The following is an 18178-nucleotide window of genomic DNA, read 5'->3' on the forward strand; positions in this document are numbered from 1 at the left end:
TTTATCAAAGAGCTTATTGATAAGTAGCTTAATCGATAAAGTTATCGATTAAATGTATCAGTGAGAGCTTGAAAGTAAAACTCATTTATCGATGTCATTATAAATCATGCACTTTATGGAAAAGGTTATTGATAAAGAGTGAATTATATTCAAAGTGATTTTATCATGAAAATACTTCTGAAGTCAGTTGAAAATATTAGTTTCTTGAATCAAGGGCCATCCTTGCCTTTTTATAAAAGTATAATATAGAAAATGAAGGATGAGAAAAGCTTAAAGATAGAATAATATCATATCTTCTAAAAAATAGTGTGAAGAACAATTTCAAGAAATGTATTTAAACATTACGAAGCAAGTTATCGATAATTCACTTTATCTATAAGCTTATCGATAATTGAAGTAACTGTAAAAAAAACTATTGTAAACATATTTATCTAAAAGCTTATTAATAATTGGGTTTATTGAAAATTTGTTAGAAAAACTATGAAAAAAGATAACTCATTCAGAGACACAGTATACATTAAAAAACGTGACCTTGGTTGATAAGTGTAATTATCGATAAAATGATCGATAATTGTGGTTATCGATAAAGTTATCGATTAATGCCTGAATAAAACTTGAAAGTTTAGAGATAATTAAGTAGTTGATCAAAAGTTTAGTAAAACATACTTACCTAGTTTTTGGAACAAGTTACCGATGAATATAAAAATCGATAAGGTTATTGATAGCTCAAAAAGTATTTTGAATAGGATATAGTTGGTGGAAACTTACCATTTATCTGTAAAGTAATTGAAAACCTCATTTGTCGATAAAGTTATCGATAAATATTTATCAATATGCAGAGAAACTTACACTTTATTTGAAAGGTGATCCGAAACTCTATTTATCCAACAGGTTATACAAAAACACATTTATCCAACAGGTTATTCAAAAATGCATTTATTGAACAGGTTATCGATAAAAACTTAACAAAAATGTGGAAAAATTTAATTACTTACTTTGTTATCATCAAAACCTTAAATCTAACAAATTCGTTCATGACAGAAGCATAGGGTTCTTGTACCCTAAATGATGCCTTTTTGCTTCTATACCCAAGACCTTTGCTTTCTACCATTTGGAATCATATTAATTCATGAGCACATCAGTAAGACTTTATAATCCTATGGTTCTGACCACAGTACATCTTGCTTTTTTGCTTCTTGCTCTAGCTTGCTGGCCTTACAACTCATATTTTGTGACATATAAAACCATATGAATAAAGCTCTTGACGCAAGGAACTACTTTTGTGAAGAGTATTTTTGGATTTGAGGTGGTTTTTTGGGACAGTTAGCTTGGTTTTTGTTTCTCTCATCTCAATTCTAACTATTTTTGCCTCCATGTTTTTATTATTCAAGCACCCTCGGGGGGGGGGAACTCGATCTGAACAAAAATAATGGAGAAATGGAGGAAAGATGTTGTTAAATTGAAGGATTAAATATATTCTATAATTTCTAATTACCACTAATGAAAATCCTCCATTTCCCCCTTTTGTTTTTCTTTAATTTCCTACCATTCATTCTTGATTAATCTTAACCAAGTAAATTATAAAAAAAAATCCCCTCCGTCTGCGGATCATTCCCACTTTTTTCCACTTTTCAAAAAGGCTTGGGAATCATTTTAAATTGGGGAGGACATTGATACAGAGTTAGAGATTGATGTAAGGGAAGCTTATGAAATTTGCTAAACAAACAAACATGATTTACACAAAAGATCAGAAGAAGAATTAGCAAAAGAAATATCACTTCCCCATTCATCTCCTTCTGGTTCGAAGGTTTTTTACTGAAGAAGTTGAAGGTGGAAGATTGGGCGAGGAGTAGGTATTTTTGTAGTTGTACTCCTTTGATCCTTAATATATGACCTAATTCTTGAGTTAGTTTTGGTCATAAATATAAGACCCATTTCTCATATTTATCAGTTTTCTCTAAATTACCAATATGGATACTCCTTCAACCATAATCAAGTAGAAGAGAGAGGGGGTATTAAGAAAGATAATTATGGTTTTTTAGGAACAACATGTCATTTTTTTTAATAATTAACTAACTTACCTAACTTCCTTAATCTAATCAAATTAGTTAAATGGGTCTTATATTAAGGATCGGAGGAGTAATATTTATTTATTGTCATCCAACCTTGAAAGTTGGATGGCTACAGTTAGGCATAGGGTGGCCAAGAATGACTCAAGAACTGAGAAATGATGTAAAACCTTGTTTTAGGATTTCTTATCAGAGCTGAGGAAGTAACCCGCAATCAATGGACCTTCCTGTGGCAGCTGAAAATTTGCCCATTTTTGCCTGCCCAAAAAAAGCCTGCCTTTACGACATTTTGGATTGGCTAAGCTAATCCTTAGGTTTTTCGTGCCCCCTGTGTATTTCACTACTACAATGAAGACTTTTTACTTCTGTTTTGCATGGCTTTTTACGTCTGTTTTGCAGGGGACATGAAAAGGAGGGACATAAAAAGTACCCCCTTTTTACTTCTGTTCTGAACAGATGAGAAAAGTTGTAGTATTCACGTCTGTTTCTTTTAAAACAGATGTGAATTATTATAAACAGACGTGAATTCATGTCTGTTTTGTCTAAACAGGCGTTAATGTCCTCTGTTTTAAAAAAAAAAAAAGATTCATTTCGTATATACTACTTCCCCTACAGCCACAATAGCCATAATAGCCACTTTCCAGCAAGTTGAAATAGTATGAACCAGTCAATATTTTTAGCCAAGACATATCAACATCATAACTTCATCTATATAGACACATTAATTAACTAACTAGTCAAAAAAGAAGAACAAATTACAAAAGTCAATATTAATCCTATTGTCTCTAAACATAAACTTGATCAATCCCTGGACCATAATTCTTGAAGCAGTTGCTGTGCCAAAAGGTCTTGGATGAAGTTAATGTCATCAATAGTATATGAACAATCATTATCAAAAATCTGTAAATTGACAAATGAACAAATTTAAACATAGGAAGAAAATAAAATAAGTAACAATTCAATTTAAAAATTCAACTATTACAAAACTAAAATTATATTTACTTACCTCATCAAATTTTGTAGTACATCCGCTCTCAATAATCTCAAACATATAACGGATAATGTAATATCCGCACTTTGTTGGCCTTTGTTGCTTAGCACATTGCAACTCACAAGGAAATGATAATCCAAATTCATATATAAAATAACTGCCATCAATGAAAGAACTTCAATTTAAAGTACTCACACTAGGATATACCCAAGTTGTTGAGCCATTTTTGTCGGAACGCTTCCCACCGGTTATATAATAAGTCTTTAAAGCCCTATAAGCAAATGAAAGCACAAGTTAAATAATTTATATTGAAAACAAAATTATTGATCCACATTAAGGTACTTACGTGTTGAAAACGCCCCTCATCTCACTGCTTGGACGACGACCTAAGGGATCAAACCAGTAGATGACATTGTCAATGGGACAAGAAACACACAAACTCCAATGACAACTGCATCATAGAGTAAGACTTATACATTACTGGATATCACAATAATTCTTAACAATTTAAGCATGTATAAATAAATATAATTAAGCTACTTGCCCTTCAATAATTGGTGCCAAATAACAAGGTAATTGAGTGTCTCCAATTGTATTGCCCACATATCTGATTCTCCTATCTAGTGGGTTGTACTTCTTCTGGACACTTGCAAGGCATAAATATCCATACAAATTTCTTTTCTCCATTGATGACATGCATTTGTTATGGAAGAAGATATCATTGAATTGAAATAAGATAATTATTAGTATGTGAAAGTAAGAAATTAGAAATTTAAGTTAGAAATGAAAAAGTAAACTTACATGATTGCTAATTGAACCCATGCTATGTCCAACTCCTTCAAGGATAAGAAATCCCTGATATCTTTGTTGTCAAGTCCAAAGAAATATGATTTTTCTTCACCCACAATCCCTACAGGCATCTTTATGTCGACCTTGTTAATTGTTTTACATTCCTCATATAATTGTGCCAAGCAGGGATATCTATTAACATCTTTCTGGTCCTAATGAAACATCAAATAAACATAATAAGTATTATAAGTATTATGTTAAAAAAAATGCACACAATATAGAATAACATTTTCTTACTATCACAGGTATTATCTCCTCATCAACAAGGTGTCTAGGCCAAATAATGAAAGTTCCAATTGCCTAACCTAACTTCACAACTTCAGCAGTCGGGAATGGCACATCAGCACCTGCTTTATGCCCCTTCACGCTGTATCCTGATAGATTTCCATATGTAGGAAAGTCATTTATCATTGTAAAGATCATGGCACGCAACTTAAAGGACTCCTGCTTATATGCATCAAACACATCCACGCCTTCTTCCCACAACATCTTCAAATCTTCAATTAAAGGTGCCAAGTAGATATCGATATTGTTTCCTGGTTGTTTCGGCCCTGAAATCATCATAGAAAGCATCATGTACTTGCACTTCATACATAACCAGGGAGGTAGGTTGTAAATCACCAACAGTACTGGCCATGCACTATGTGTGCTATTAAGAGTACCGTAAGGGTTGATTCCATCTGTACAAAGCCCAAGGCGAAGATTTCTTGGTTCAAGACCAAATTCCGGAAACATTTCATCTATTTTCTACCATTGAGGAGAATCAGCAGGGTGCCGAAGATATCTTCCATCTGATATTCTCTCATCAAAATGCCATCTTAACTTCTTCGCTTCTATTGCATTAGCAAATAAGCGCTTAAATCATGGTATTATCGGAAGATACCGTAACACCTTCAAAGGTTGCCCTTTACTTGTCTCATCACCATCATAGTTACCAGCACAGTCCATGTTCTTTTTCACCTTGTATCGTGAAGTTTTACATTTTGGGCACTCACGTAGACCAGCATACTCTTTTCTATATAATACACAGTCATTAGGACAAGCGTGTATCTTTTCATAGCCCATACCCATCCGAGACAAGATTTTCTTTGCCTCATACACACGATTTGGAAGAACGTTATCAATTGGAAGCATATCACTAATCAATTGAAGCAACTCTGTGAAACTTTTGTCAGTCCACCCATTATTTGCTTTTAAACTGAACAATTTCAATACAGCTGTCAATCGTGTATACTTAGAACACCCAGGCTACAAAGGCATCTCTGCATCACTCTTCAAGTTATCATTTGCATATGATCGCACAAAGAACTCTACCCCTACATCACGAATCATATCACTCACTCTATCATTTACATCATCCATAACTTCCTCTTCTTCGAGTATTGAACTTGTTCCTACTTCACCATGCCATATCCATCTTGTATATCGAAGATTTATACCATCACAAAGCAGGTGATCTCTAATATCATCAACACTTAGTCGCCTCTCATTTAAACACTTGACACAGAGACAAAAATACATTCCATTATTGCTAGGAGCATTCTGTTTAGCAAATTCAATAAATCGTTCTACTCCGTTCTCATATTCATCACTTGTTCTTAAAGCATTCATCCAACTATGATCCATTCCGTTACTACCTAAGGAATTATAAACAATTTAATTCCATTTAGCATAGTCCCAATAAACATTAACCAAATTCAAAACTAATGATATCAATTGAATCCAATTCATTCCAATTACAACATAAATCATGCCAATTCCAAGCAAATGATTTCAAACTTCAAATCTATTACCCAATCAATGTAAACAAATTTTAACTTATCTAAATGCAATTTTTTCATTAATCATTTAATGTATACCCAATCCTTAATCTAAATTCAATACATATAGCAAACTATCTAATGCAATCCCTCTTAGGCATTTTGACAAACACCTTGTATGCATTATTTTTCTAACAAGATTAACAAGGCTTGAAATCTTTAAAATTTCTACCCAATCAACATATACAAATTTAAAACTATCTAAACACAATTCTTCAGTAACAATTTAAACAGCAACCTCATAAACCAATTCAAAACTCCTCAAGCTACTCATACCCACGTACAACACACTAAACCCACAATGCACTGTTCGGGCTTGAATAAACTTACCTTCACTATTTGGGCATGCCTTCGAATCAATGGCCTATAGTGCGTGTGAGCTTCACGGCTTCAACGGCGAGCTGCTGCAACATGACGCGCGACGCAATGGAGGGAGAGCTACGGCCTAGCTTGAAGAGCTGAAATCAGAAGGAGAGACCGAAATACTTTGAGTAGCTCATGGCTACTTCACGGAGAAGAGGAAAATGAGAGGGAGAGACCGAAAATGAAAGTTGCACGCGAGATAGCTGCGAGCTGGAGGTTCTTCGCTGTACATGCAGATCTTCACGGCTTCAACGGCGAGCTGCTGCAACACGGCTACTGTAGAACGCGCGACGCAATGGAGGGAGGGCTACGGCCTTGAAGAGTTGAAATCAGAAGGAGAGACCGAAATACTTTGAGTAGCTCACGGCTACTTCACGGACAAGAGGAAAATGAGAGGGAGAGACCGAAAATGAAAGTTGGGCGCGAGATTGCTACGAGCTGGAGGTTCTTCGCGGTACTTACAGATATGATAACTACTGATGCGAGCTATTGCAGGCAAATTTTTTTAAAAAATGAAGCTCCTTCACGTCTCTTTTACTTGGAAACAGACGTGAATTCACGTCTGTTTTGTTTAAAACAGACATAAAGTCTCTTCTGTTTTTGAAAACAGACATAAAAGAGGGAGGTAAATAACACATTTTGTTGTAGTGTTTGTATATTTTTTTATTTGTTACTCCCTCTGTTTTTTTCCCCACAAGAGTCTAAAATTTGAAACGTTTTAGTCCTTTTATAAGATCTCATTTACAGTTGTCTCAATGTGTTTTTACTATTTTTGGCCCTAATTAATTTTATGCATTTAGTAATTAAAAATTTTACTGCATTCTCTCATACTTTTTTCCCCCTCTTACTTGCCTCTTATAAATAAGGGCATGTTTGGGGGGAAAAAAGTTCTTTTCTTACATATTTATTACTTTTAATTAATTTTAACTATTTTTTTAAATCATATGATTTAATTGTCATGCTGTTGTAAAAAACATTGAAAGGAGTATATTTTATTTTAATACATTAAATTTCCACCACATGTAATAATACATGCTATGGGAATTGAGAATTTTTGGCATTTCTCAGGAATCTATGTAAAAGAAGGAAAGTATACAATGGATGTGCTAAAGAAATTTGACATGCTTGATTGGCCCCTTAACCTACATCAACAGTCATTCACTGGTAGACAATTCTCATCGATCGAAGGATAATTATTGTCAGATCTAGGGTCTTTACAGTACACCACCTGATATAGCTTATTTAGCAAATAAACTCAATCAATTTTTGTGTCAATCACTAGCCACTCATTTTGAGATTGTTAAATGCATGTTGAGATATCTCAAGGGACCATTTCATGTTGAGTTGCATTTGAAACCATTTACTTCTCTTCAATTGCATGCATATACTGATGCAGATTGGGCAACAGAACTTGATGATAGGAAGTCTTAATGGCTGGTTTATGTATTTATCTTTGGAGGCACAAGCATGTCTTGGTCTTCCCAAAAGAAAAGAGTTGGTTCCAAGTCTAGTACAAAGTCAGAGTACAAAGCACTTGCAGATGGTGCAGCTGAATTGAAATGGCTCAATTCCTTGCTATTTGAACTGTGACCTTTCTTATGTAGACCTTCAATTTTATGGGGTGATAATTTGAGCGCAAAAGCTCCTGCTGCTTGCTGCTAATCCTGCACCACATGGAGATGTTAATTTCCTTAGTCTAAAGCTCATGTTCATTTTTTGGAAACCAATTTATCCACTATGTACTTTATATATATAGAAAAGGCTGAGCACTTCCACAGTAAGTCTCAAGAATCCTTTTTTCCATCATTTATTATGATAATGTAACGATTGTTATTCCTTTTCATCATTTATGGGGTCCAAGAAAAATTGCATCTATGTAGTGTGGTGGTTTTCGTTCATATACCTATTGTCTGGCAAAAAAGTAGTACAAGAGAAACTCAATTGGGTAGAGTTCGGGCTTAAATTTAGCTGTCATGGACTTTGTTTTGTTTTGTTATAAGGTTTAGCTCGACCCAAAAATAAAAATTGGTTTAAACTTTCTAAAATTTTGGTTAAAGTTCTCCTTTTATTGTGGTTTAGTCTCTTGATCAATGAGGGTAAAACAAGCGTCCTGATCAACTGTTTAATCGATTCTCTATTATCAATATATTTATAACAGGAGAGTCCTTGAAAGCCAAACTAGTGCACAGCGTATCTGGCAAGATAAGTCTTGTCTTCATGCTTATCCAATGCTCTATTCCGGGTGCTCTCATAACTTTGCCACCACTTAAAGCAAAACAAAAGGACTGATGCAGCCCTACCATTTTTTCTTTCACAGTGATCTCAAGCCCTTTTGTCTTGTTTCTGTCTAGAGAACTCTGCACAACCCAAGTTAATTCTTTATATCTACAAATTGTCAATTGTACAATCTATTATGAGATTCCAAGCTTTAGTGCAGCTTACTGTGAGATGAACTTCTTGCAATGCAGAGTTCTATCTGTCTATTATATATCATAAATATATCTACTCCTAATTACACAAGAGCTTCAATCTAACATTCTAAAAAAATTATTTTCCAAAATTTAATTTCTAGACCAAAAATAGTGAGTAGTTACAATCTTGGACTATCATCTCTGAAGAATTTGCATTTGTATTCTTCTACAATTGGCACCAGGTAAGGCAAAAATGATGCAAGTAGAAAATACAAAAAAATCAAAGAGGAACTGAAATTTGTTACAAACAGAAACTAAGCATGAATAAGAACATATCACATCATATGCGAATTAGATTTACCTAAGAAACCAAACCCCCCTCCCCAAAAAAAAAAAAAACAAGAAGAAGAAGAAAGTGTTTCCAAGAATATTCCCAACAGCATTACGATCAAGAAGTGCAAGGCATATTACCAAGAATCCAAGGAAAGATCTTCAAGTGTCGGATTCCCAGAGGCCTTTTTCAACTCAAGGGCTCTCTTGTAAGGAGGGGCAACAGGTGGCTGTACAGGTTCCAAACTCTGATATGTTCCCTCAGTAACTTTAGGGAGTGGATATGAGCGATCAGAATCATACCCACTCAGGTCCCCGCAAGCTAAAAACGGAATATAAACCTTGTTTGGTCCTTCCAACAACCCACTACTACAATCTGCACGCAAGCATGCGTTTCACGGTTACATGAGATCAACTAAAGACTCTAGTCTTTATATAGAGAAGAAGAAAGCCTATTATGGTCCCTCACAGGTAGGAGAACTTTTATTTTAGTCCCCATGGATGAAATTCAAATTCTTACAATTCCCTTCCATTATGATTCAGTTTTACCCAATATTTAACACCAAATCTAATAGATTAGGTTGTTGAGAGGATGTTATTTGCCATCCATTAGTCATGCCAAATGTACCATCCAATAACAGCCAAGTCAGCTGATTATTAAATTTGACGTTAAGCAATAGATGCAAAGGAAATAGGGAGGTGACAATTATATGTGAATGACCAAATTGAAAGTTGACCCTTTTGTCAAGGACCAACTAAAGTTTCCTTTGTGAAAAAGGCAAGGTAATAATTTCTCAGATTATGATGCTTGAGCATACTAGAGTGGGAATGAATTTTAGAAGCAGAATTACTTAATATAAAAGCCTTACCAATATCCATCCACTGCTGAGGGACTTCCAACCTTCTCTAGCAGGCGATGCAAATCTTTGGGACTGAATCCTTCAGGAGGGGAATAGTTTTCGCAAACTGCAAATGCCTCTGGAGGGGGAAAAATTAAGAATTAGCACAAATAGTGACAATTATACCTTCCTACCATCTGAATGAAAATTAGCATCGGTAATGCTGGATGTTTGAAGGCACATGTGCAGGTGATAAATTAAGAGAAGTGGTATGAAGACGGGGAAGCTAAATAGGTTTTCTACCTAAATAATCAGAAGTTTACATACACAATTTCCATACATAAAAGGCATGGCTCTCAACTCCTAAGTGATTCCTTCTAGGGGAAAAAATAAATAAATAAAACAAAGAAACCCATATCAAAAGTTAAAAGCTTAAAATAGCAAGACAAGGGAAACTAGAATTTACCTATGCTAGAATTTCAACTACTTTTTGGTTTTGCAAAAGTCACTACAGGGAAAAATAACTTCAGCCGCAAACACACAAACAAATAAATATATCAAAGAAGCATAGGGAATGTAATCATAAATCTAGGAAGACACTAAAAATAATAAATCATTGAAACTACGGTTAAAAACACAATTATGCAATGGAAGAAGATTCTAGGACAATTCAAAAAACAATTGCTATTCACAGCAGCAACTAGAACTGCACCATAATGTCACAAGGATGGCTGCAATTTCAAATACTTGTATGAGTAGGTTCTTTTAACTGTATCAAAGAATTTCTATTAGTCACAGAATCAACAACAACAACAACAAGTCTTATCCCACTACGTGGGGTCGGCTACATGAATCGCACAATACTATTATGCTCTATTAACAACTAAGTCTTTGGATATATTGGTGATTAGGTCATCTTCAATGACCTTATTGAGCGTTTTTCTCGGTTTTCCTCTGCCCCTTTTTGTAGGGCTCCATACTGTCTGATCTACCTTTCTTACCGAGGCCTCTAATGGCCTTCTCTGCACATACCCAAACCACCTCAAATATTGTTCAACCATTTTCTCTTTAATAGATGCCACACCTCCTCTTGTTTTGATATTTTCATTTCAAACCTAATCTTTTCTTTTATGACCACACATCTATCTTAACATTCTCATTTCTACTGCTCCAACTTTATGTTCTTGTTTTCCCTTTATCGCCAAATATTCACTACCATACAACATAGCTGGTCTTATAGCAATCTGATAAAATTTTCCCTTAAGCTTCTCAAGTATCTTCTTATCGCAAATAACTATAGTAGCCTTTCTCTATTTTAACCAGCCAACTTGGATTCTACAAGAAACGTCTCCATCAATTTCACCATCCTTATATACCATGGATCCTAAATATTTAAACTTTGACAGTTGAGGAATGATTTGATCTCTTATCTTTATCTCCAAATCATCATTGTATTGCCTCCCCCTAAAATAATAATGCATATATTCTATTTTCCTCCTGCTCAAGCGAAAATCTTTCGACTCCAAAGTCCTTCTCCATAATTCCAATCTAGAGTTAATCTCTTCTCTTGATTCAATCATGAGAACTATATCATCTGCAAAAAGCATGTACTTAGGGATTTTTTCTTGAATAAGTTCACTTAGAATATCTAGAACAATATTAAACAAGTAAGAACTTAAAGAAGATCCCTGATACAGGCCAATCTTAATAGAAAAATCCTTTGTCTCACCTCCAGGCGTTCTTATACTATTAGTTACCCCCTCATACATATCTTGTATGACTTTGATATAAGCAACTCATACACCTTTCTTTTCATCCAAAGTATTTCTCTTGGCACACAATCATAAGCTTTTTCCAAGTCAATAAAAACCATATGTAAATCCCTTCCTTTACTCTTATATATTTCCATTAACCCCTTTAGTAAATAAATTGCTTCAATTGTGGATCTTCCCAGCATAACTCCAAATTGGTTCTTCGAACATAGAAGTCTCCAACCCTCAACCTATATTCAATCACTTTTTCCCACAACTTCATTGTATGGCTCATAAGGTTTTTCCTCTATAGCTTACACAGTTTTGGATATCTCTTTTATTCTTGTAAATAGGAACTGAAGTACTTTTTCTCCATTCACTCGGCATATTCTTGGAGCTTTCTATTAGTCAAGGAATCAATTTAAAAATTCAATCCAATTTTATTAGTGGGCTTTTCTGATTCTCAATAAAGTAATTCCAAGCATTTCCATTTCTAACAAAGTACAACCATATTGATTATTCATCATCTAGTCAGATCACCATTTACCTAAAGAATTCTGGTTGGATTGATGTTGGTGAGTTTTACTAAATCTGCATCTATAAAACAGGGCGACCTAACTTTCAGGGTCATAAATCTCATGTCACTGGACTGCTTATACTCTTTCCAAATATTATTATTCTTCATTCTCACTTCTCAGTGTCTATCATAAGTCTCGCAAAACAACATCTATTGTCAGCTTCACATGGACTTCACAAAAACTATCCAGATAGGTTAGACTGGAAGAAATAAATGCAAAACATGACTAAGTCAATATCAAATTAAACCTGACACTATAGGAGGCTTGTGTCTTTTCCTTTAAATATTTTTGCAATAAACTTGCCTCCCTTCTTGAGTAGATGAGCAACAATTGTTAAACCCTGCAAGAAGCAGTCCAGTAAGTATTAACCTTCTTAATAATAGACAACAAACAAACAACAATAAGTCTTATTCCACCAGGTGGGGTGGGCTATATAGTTCACATGACGTCATTGTGCTCTATCAACAACTAAGTCTTTAAATATGTTGTTAACTAGAAGATCTCATTTAATGACCTCATTGATGGTTCTCTTCAGTCTTCATCTACCATTTTTTATAGGACTACAAACTGTGTGATCTATCCTTCTCACCACAATCTCCAATAGCCTTCTTTGCACATGTCTAAACAACCTCAAACAATGTTCAACCGTTTTCTCTTCGATAGGCGTCACACCTACTTTTGCTCTGATATCTTTGTTTCAAAACTTATCTTTTCTTATATGACTACACATTCATCTCAACATACCCAATCAAACATGATTTAGAAAATCTTTTGTTTTAGATCAATCAATGCTTTTTCCCTTAAACTAGCATGTTGATCTAGGAAATCTGGCTCTTTTGGTTGTATTCTTTGTTCACCATCTAACAACAATGTTCTTTTAGCATAAAGGGAAAAAAGGAAAACCAGAAGTGTATTGCTACCACTATTACTTGTGTATTATTCCACATCACTCTTACACTCAACATTATAATATTTCTAATCACTAGTACCTGACTCCAGCTACCAGGGGCAGAGCATAAATCTACCACCCGTTTCACTCCTGCAAAAGAAATTGTAACTGGAAGCCAAGAGAGGGAATTTGGGCACATAGATATAGCTGTACAGATACACATGCACACAAGTGTGTTCATGCTGTGCTGTTAAATTGTGAACTATAAAACTCACTAAACCTTCCAGATAATTTTAAGACTCTAAAGCCCAAGCTTTATAGTAAAAGCTGTGGACTCAAGCCTGTTAAGTTCCTAATCTCTAATTCTGTCTAACACTAATCACATTCTCAACCTCAAATACAAAACAGAGGGCAATCCTTCTGATCAAGCCAATGAATTCATTTCTTTCTCCAAAATGTCAAGAAAACCAAGCTAAAAAAAGTCATTGTGGCAGGTTACTCTAAATTTCACTGACAAGGAACGCACCTTCAAATATGTTGAATTCCTCATCTATTTGAAGAAGTTTGAAGGCACTTCGAGCACGCCAACCTTCTTCTTTTGCTTTCTGGTAGTAGATATCTTGTAAAAAGAAGAGGAAAATATCCAGCTGAATATAGAGAAGCAACAAAGTAAGAGACATAATCAGAGAAAGATATCAATCATACCCTCTTAGCCCTTGAAGCCTTGTCCATGATTTTAATTCACTGACTTCTCAATTTTGTATCTAAAGAGAACTCCTTTCACCAAGAATAATATCAATATTAGTGTTCGAAGAACCTGCCAAATATTCAGGGCAATCAGAGTTAGTTTGATGAAAATAAAAGATAAAAAAGGAAGTGGATGAAAGAGAGATAAAATTTAGCTCGTTTGTGAATTGTGAGGTACAGTTCATTTGAAACGGAGAGGCGACTCCCTTCATCAATAGGTCCAGCCAGCTTGAAAACAAAAGCAAAAATAGAGGCACATGGACATTTATTTATGAGAATATTAATATATTTTCGACTTATTTGTACTTAGCTCCTGGACTTTAACTCAGTGCAACTCAGTCCCTGTAGTTTTGATTGAGATGTGATCTAGTTCATGAACTTTGACCCGATGAAACATTGAAACCATTTAATAAATGGGCTGGGAATAAACAAGCGGGTTAGCTGGGTCACGGGAAGTGTTTGATTGATGACCTTTCCTTATATACGGAAAAGGAAAAGGAACAAGAGTTAAACCGCCCTTAACTATTTTAATCCTTCTTTTTGTCGTTTTAAAATAATGTTAACAGTATATATTTAGAAAAGAAATGAAATTAAGGTGGATGAAGTGAAATAATTGAAAAGGTAAAGGCGAATGAGATGGGGTTTGATGGCAGTGACAAACCATTTTTCACATAGCCGATTCCAGTCCCCGTTTTGACAAGTCTAATGCTACTTAACTGTTCTACCAATTCTCTTTCTTGTTCTCCAACAATAAGGGGAAAAAAAACTCTAATTCTGAGTTTAGATTTCTAGTAGCTCAGACAGAATCACAAATATGATTAAAATGCATATAGATTTCAGGTGCTTGAATCATCTTGATGACCGAATCAGTCACAAGACAAACGAAAGAAAGACTCCCAGAAGCCACAGTCACAGATTTGCAATCCACATAGCAACAACAGCATCAGTAATCGAAGCTTACAAAAGGAGGAAAGCACAGAGTAGAAATGTAGAATCACAATGTAATCGGAGTGTTACGGGCTGAGGCTAGCGGCGACGACTGTGAGAGTGAGAGACTGGTCGACGGTCGTTCTCTTCTCCGACGGCCTTGCCTTCAATTGACAGTGATGAGGCCGTAAGATTGGTGACTAAAAGTGAGAGACGGCTTCTTACTGAAATTGTAAACCATATTGAAATTTTCATTGCACCATTGACAGAGCAAAATCAATGAATCAAGTAGAACTTAAATTATTTTATCAAACATAATTTGTGCAAATAAAGGGTTTAAAGTCAAATTTTGCGCCTGAAGTTTTTACACAGAACCTGTGGATATACGAAAGTGATTCCAATTTATTTTATTTTTTATATTTATTTATTTTTAAAATTAATTTTATAATAGTATATAATAAAATTTTTATTAAATAATAGTTCTAATTAATATAAATAATTAATAAGAATATTTTTAAAAAATAACATATATTTATTATAAATAATTAACTTAATAAATTTTTTTAATCTATTCAAATTAATTAGCTAACTTTTATATTAAGAATAAAAAATAATATATCTTTTAATTTGAATTTGGGTCATCTCACCCTTTCTCCCGTTTTTTTTTTAATCGTTTCATTTACTATTAAATAAAAAAATAAATGGTTGATATCCAACATTTTATAAAATTATTATTTTTTCTATTTTCAAGTAGTGTACAATTGTACAAATTGTTTAGATCAAATGTTATTAATTTAAATTTATTTATTTATATTTTATGTAATATTATAATCATCATTTTATAAGATGTTAAAGTCTCAGACCCTTATTTTTAATCCAATAATGGGGTGAGGAGAAAAAAAGCACCGAAAAAAAAAGAAGTAGATAATCCAAATCCTTTTTAGTATAAATATAAAAAACAGAGTTAATATAATCTTTAATTCTTTACACAAATTTTGTTTTTAATTTTTTGAATTTCAATCAATAAATCTTAGTCCCTCAAATAGTAAAATAGTTCAAGTGTTTATTGAATTATAGAAACTAATATTTTAAATGAAAAAATTTTAAGGGACCAAAACTTATAATTTCAAATTTGAGATATCAAAATCTATTATTTAAAACTTGAAAACCCAAAACTAAAATAAAAACAAATTTAAAGGATAAAAAATTATATTAACTCTGAATAATATAACATAATCTATAAATGGATCAGTTTGAAAACAACAAACGCAACACTGGAGGAAAGAAAAGGAAATCAAATGAAAGAAAAAAGAAAAAAGATGAGTGCCGTCTCTGTATCTAAAACCTCCTCATCGCCTCATCGGCCGGAAACCGATAGCTAGAGAGTGCAAGAGCAACCCGGAGATCATGTTGCGGATGTAGTTTCAACTTTATAAGAATAATTGAAATTTTGACTCTTTCAACTTAGAACAAAACAAAAGATTAATAGGTCAAAAATATTATTTCTCTTCCTAAATATGGAAACTAGTCGGAAATTTAATTTGATTTTAAATATAATATTTAAATATTATTTGTCTTTCATATTTATTTTTTTTAAAGTAGTTTCTATGATTATATTAAAGGATTTGTATTCTGATGGACATGATTAATAAAAATATTTTTAAGAAAATACTCCTCCAGTCTTTAATATAAAACCCATTTAACTAATTTGATTAGATTAAGGAAGTTAGGTAAGTTATTCAATTATACAAAAAGTGACACATTTTTTCTAAAACACCATATCATCTTTCTTAATATCTCATCTCCTTCTTCTACTTCATTACAATTGAGGGAGTATCTATAGAGATAATAATTTAGAGAAAATTGATAAATATGATAAATTGGTCTTATATTTAGGACCAAAACCAACTCAAGAATTGGATCATATATTAAGAATCGGAGGAGTGCGTATTTATTATAAATAAGGAAAAAAAACATACTTCTACTCCTTATAGTTTGAATCAACTTTGGTCTTAGTCCCTATAGTTTGTTTTTTCGGATTGCAGTCCTTATTGTTTTACTCTGTTAAATAGTTAGTCCTTTCGTGAGATGACATGGCAAACGGAGCTAATATGGCATCTAATATTGTTATTGCACGCTGACATGGAAAAACACACAGAAAAAATAGCTGATTGGACATTTTCTCATAAAAAAAGAAAGAAAGAACTCATTAATCAAAACAAAAATTCCAGAATCAGACATTCTTTGCTTGGTTGAACAAAACTCCATCGTTTCTTTTCCTTCTTTTTCAAAACCAATAAGCCAGAATTGTCGGGGGGTTATTCTCTTTCTTCATTCCCAGCAAGCCCTTCAACCACCGAGAAGCCCACCCCATGATATCACCTTCTTGTGAAACTTTCTAAAACATAATCCAGAGAAAGAGAGATATTAAAAAAATGGCAGGTTGAAAGAACGCAATCAAAAAAATGGGTTATTACATTTCTCTCGCATGAATGAAACAAATATTTGAAAAGATAAAGGAACAAACAACAGAGTTGAGTGCAAGAAAGGGGGTCTCTAATAAATGAAGCATAATGTTCACAGGTTGCGAGCAGAAAAGTAATGATAACAGGTTGTGCAATAGAGGGAGGGATTTTAATGATTTCTTATTTGGATTGATTGGAGGGGAAGGGAGGGAGCAATTTTAATAATACCTTATTTTGTTCTAATAAAAAGTTGACTATTTTAACCTCATAAAATTTAAATGAATTTTCTCACTTCTTTATTTAGTTAAGGTATAACTATATATATAATGCAATTCACCAATTTTGATTTACAAGACACATTCATACACTTATAGGATATTAAGATAAAAAGTTGTGAGTGATAGATTTTAATCAGAGAAAAGATCTTGAAGGTGAAAGAAAATACTAACGGCCTCTTGGAATTAGAAGAAGAGAGGGGGGAAAAAAAAGGTTTACAAATACTCACTAATTTTGGAGACAATTATCTCAACAACCTCTTGCTGGATATTCAAAAAAACTCTCTTATGTAAAAATGTTTACGACTGATTAGGGGTTAACAAATCGAAAGGGTATATAAGAAATTAAAATATTATCTCTCATTTCCCCTCTAAAAATCCTTGCTTTTGGAGGGGAGGCTAGAAAGAAAGAGAAGGGGAGAAGAGCCCCTCCCCTCTTCAAAAAATATTTTAACCAAATGAGGGGAGGGGAGTTGCTCCTAAAAAATTGCACCAGCCAAAAAAGAGAAGAGAGCAACTTTCCTCCCCTCTCCTCCGAAAACCCCGTACCAAACATAATGTTAAAAAACTGCATTACAATGCCAAAAAAAAGTTCTAGAAAGTAAAACAGAGTTCTTAAACCCTCAAATCGTCAACATTAAAATGTCTAAATAGACCCAAAAAAAAAAAATCCTACAAAGACTTTCCCTCTTGAGTAAATAAATAACAATTTACAAAAGAAGCATAAAGATCATGCATTTTGTCCAGCTAGATTTTGGTCTAGCTTCGCAATCTTGCGAGTTCTGAAGTTCTTGTTTGTCTTCCCTTCTATCATCCCTCCATGTATTGTTCATGTAAGTCTCAAAAATTCAGGGGTAGTAAAAAATACGGTCCC

At 33.7% G+C, this 18178-nt stretch overlaps 1 pseudogene; it reads right to left on the reverse strand.

The window, feature by feature from the left end:
• Positions 1 to 8970: 8970 nt before the first annotated feature.
• Positions 8971 to 12757, reverse strand: LOC114729427 (putative tRNA (cytidine(32)/guanosine(34)-2'-O)-methyltransferase; annotated as a pseudogene).
• Between the last annotated feature and the right edge of the window lie 5421 nt (positions 12758 to 18178).

This window comes from Neltuma alba, unplaced genomic scaffold, assembly GCF_004799145.2.
Source record: "Neltuma alba isolate B1F8T4 unplaced genomic scaffold, ASM479914v2 tig00012634_pilon, whole genome shotgun sequence".
Lineage (NCBI taxonomy): Eukaryota > Viridiplantae > Streptophyta > Magnoliopsida > Fabales > Fabaceae > Neltuma > Neltuma alba.